The sequence below is a fragment of the Octodon degus genome, unplaced genomic scaffold (genome assembly GCF_000260255.1).
Source record: "Octodon degus isolate 3935 unplaced genomic scaffold, OctDeg1.0 scaffold00108, whole genome shotgun sequence".
Classification (NCBI taxonomy): Eukaryota; Metazoa; Chordata; class Mammalia; order Rodentia; family Octodontidae; genus Octodon; species Octodon degus.
The window spans coordinates 3,669,378-3,673,214 of NW_004524684.1; the positions used below are offsets into that span (position 1 = coordinate 3,669,378).

At 43.8% G+C, this 3,837-nt stretch overlaps 1 pseudogene; it reads right to left on the reverse strand.

The window, feature by feature from the left end:
- LOC101578823 overlaps nucleotides 1–3,333 on the reverse strand; it is a 45,217-nt pseudogene extending 41,884 nt beyond the window's left edge.
- Nucleotides 3,334–3,837: the final 504 nt, after the last annotated feature.

Consider the following 3,837-nt stretch of genomic DNA (forward strand, 5'->3'; position numbering starts at 1 on the left):
AAGTGTTTATATTAAAGTGGATGCCACTTGAAGATATACTCATAAGTGAAGCAAACCAGACACACATGTGTAAATATTGTATAGTTTCCCTAGTATAAGAACTCAAAAGAAGAAATATAAGTAGAAAGGTATAATACAACTAAAAGGAAAGCAAGAACTTGAGGACTAGACAATGAAAAGAGAGCAAAGAGAAGAGCTAGGAAACATGACATTGGAATGATTCTCACCCTGACTAACTATATATTCAGACACCTGTGAACTAAGCAGCTGCACTGAAGATGGCAATTTATAATAGGAGGTTCATGGTTGGAGATATCTAAGTCTTAAAAAGCCTTATTTTTGACCTCCTATAATGGGCTCAGAAATGCATTAAGAAGTTATAAATAGTACTTCATAAGTGACTTGTTTGAGGAGTATTTGTTTTCTACTGAGGCAAGTAATAAAAACATGAGATGTACCCCACTAACAAAATTTTCAATGGAAGTTGTCTTTACCTATAAGGATAGTGTTGTACTGCAGATCTTTGTAAATTTTCATCTCTACTCACTGAAGTTTCATATGTATTGCGGAGTGATTCCTTACTGCCCCTTATACAATGGTCTTGGGCAATTACTGTTCTACTTTCGGTTTTTCAGTTTGACCACTTAGGCTCCCTGTGAGCACAATCACACAGCTTTTGTCCTCCTGTTACTCCTTTATTTCACTTACAATAATGTCTTCAGCTTTCATCTATATAATGCCCACAGAGAAGCATTTCCTTATTTTAAAAAGTTGAACAATATAGTCCCATGTATGCCTATAGATTTTTTTGTATTTATTTGCTGATATACTTCTGTTAGGTTGTGTCTGCATTGTGCTGTTGTGACTAACACTGCAGTGATCAGAGTAACATAAATATGTCTTCAACATTCCTGTGGGGATCAGTGAGCTATACGGTAGCGTTCTCATAAATTTCCATTCTGCTCATGCAACATTTTCTCATACATATTAAACTTTTTGAAGATGGTTATTTTAAATTAGTAATCAGATAATTTTAGTACCTCCCTTTTCCTGAGCAGAGCTCCTGGAGATTTTTATTCCATTTCTTCAGCTCCTTGTCCTATCTTTGTAACCCCACCACTACATGTTGACGCTTGGTGAAGAAGCAACCTCCTCTCTCAGTCTCTATGAGCAGGTTCCTACACTCGTCAGCCAGGCTTGAGATTCCAGGTACTCTTCAGCCTTCCTGCAGGAGTATGAGTCCCAGATGTGCCTTTCTGTCTTTATTCCTTTCAGGAAGTCACCCATGTGGGGAGCTTACCCAGGTGTGCGGCCCTGGTTAGAAGCGGGGTAATAGACTGGTATGTTCTAAAGCTTCCCCAGCGTGGCCAGGCCCTTGGTCTCAGCACAGGCTCCAGCATGGGCTGGGCAGACAGGAAGCCTTCCGGTAGCTGCCCCAGATTGCAGAGTTCTCCTCCTGTCTAATCCTCCCCACCCGGGACTTGAGTTGGGGTCTCTGTTCTTCCCTGAAACAAGAAAAGAGGAATGACCACAAGCATCTTTAAATGGAATGGATAGCTTTACGCTTAGCAGGTCCCAACACAGAGCCTTTCCTTGTCATCCCTCAGATTCAGTCAAGAGAGAAACCAGTCTCTTGGTCAGCATTGCCCCACTCAGGATGTCAGGGACATCAGAGATGATGTCAGTCATCTCTTTGCAGCTCCAGCAGGCATCTGGGGGCAGGCATGGTGCTGCCATGGAGGGTTATGGCAAGAGAGGCCCTCAGCCTTGGATGGGGCTGGTTTCATCCTCACAGAGGACACAGAAGGCGATGGAATTGCTCTGGATTTTATACAAAGGGAGATGGTCCATGTTGTTGAGTCACAACCTGTGGGAGCAGGAGGGTCTGTGACTTTCTAGTGCACCCTTGTGCGGATGGCCAGCAGTAGCTATTGTCTGTCACTGTGTTGTTATTGTTATAGTATTGAGTACTACTCAGGTCTCACCTCATGTCCTGGTAATTGAGAAGCACCTGGTGATAGACAGACAGGATCATTGTAGGTATATCCTGGGGTCCTCAGTTTTTAACAATGAGAGCTGAACTCTGAGCAACCACCAATCTAGAATTGAAATATCAGACTAAAAATAGTATTGAAGAAAAGGCTAAACAGTGTATGTCAGTTACTCTTCTCTCACTGCTTGACAAATACCCAACACCCAAAATGAAGGAAGGAAAGGTTCATTTAGCTCACAGTTATTGGAGGTTTCAGTCCATACTCAGCTGGCTCCAAGGCACAGGGGCACACGGCAGAGAGCCACTGTTCATGGCAGTGACAAAGAGCAGAGAGCAAGAGCGAATGGGAGGAGCAGCAGCAACAGTGCTACAGAGAGCAAGCCTGTCTCCCTTAAGTTGCATTCAGGCTGTCTGCTCCAGGCTGGGTGTAGGATTCGCACCCACAATCCCTGCAGCACTCACACCCATAATCCCAGTGAGCCATGACTTAATCACTAACTCTAGAGGTCCACTCCATGACTTACATGAGGCTTTGGGAGCACAACTCAACACAAACCACAAGGCAGTGAACTTAACACAGTAAAAGGGAGGAAGAAAGCAACCAGGCACCTACGCGGCACTAAGTGTCAGGAACTGACAAAGAAGTTTCAAGGTCCTCCAGTTGGGTGGGAGATTCTGAACCCTAATAGGGGTGCTTTACTTTCAGGGGCAATCTCTGTGTTTCCTGGTATAGGTGATTTGCTCGCCTTGCCAGTCATAGCAAAATTACTAATAGGAGAGAAGAGGAGGTTCTGTAAGGAGAAGGAGGTTCTTCCACAATGGAACGAGAAACGCCTGGGAGACAAACTCAGCAAGCACCAACTCAGCATCCTCCGTGACCTGACCCAAAGTTGTGAATCAGAGTGATAGCTCACAAGACCCAAAATAGATCCCATTGCTTTCTTGCATGGAAACTTCTGTTGTATTTCAGTGGCTTCCAGAGGAAATCCAATAAAAGCCATTAGAAATCACATTCAAAAACTTTGTTGGGTCTAAACTTCCACTTTCAGATTCATTCTTTGACAGTGTGGCCCTGTCTCTCTGAGTCCTCACTCCGGCCACTAAGCACACTGGTCACACTGCTCTTCTGCCTTTGAAAGTCACTGTGAGTGCTGAGCCCACACTGTGCATCTGCCTGGACTCACAACTCCCTCCTCTCCCTCACTCTAGCCTCCACCACAGCAGATGGCAGGCTAAAACCAAGAACTCAGGGAAGCGTGGATGCTCCAGCAAGCACCCAGCACAGGCGGGTAACTGCCCACCGGCACGTCCTGGATCAGCTTGTCCCATTCGCGCTCCATCATCCTCATAACAGAAAATTTACTGCTTCTCAATGCAGCTCGTTTCTCATTGTGATAAATTTGACTCTGGCAAACGTCTGCAAAGACAAGGTCGGAAAAACAAAACTCATTTTTTAAGGTCTCCTTCATACATCAGCTCTTCTATGAAAAGCATTCTGACTTCCAGGAGAACATTAATCACCTGCCCATGTGTTCTTCCAAAGCACTTCACCCCTACCGGTACTACTGCACAGCCCTCATCTATACATTGATTTGCCTGACTTTACTCGCAGATCTGACTTTACTTTCTTATACACCAGATCTTGGCATTAACCTTTGCTTTCTGCTAATTAAAAGAGTAGCAAATACAAAATAATTCATAAATCTTTGTTAAAGATCAGTTACAATCATACAAAAGAAGACATTTACTTATATTGGCAGTTGAATAAGAGAGAAGATTTGAATCAAGTGAACTGCACAGTATAGCAGGTTTAAGAACTGTGAGCACTGCAGCAATTTTTTGTA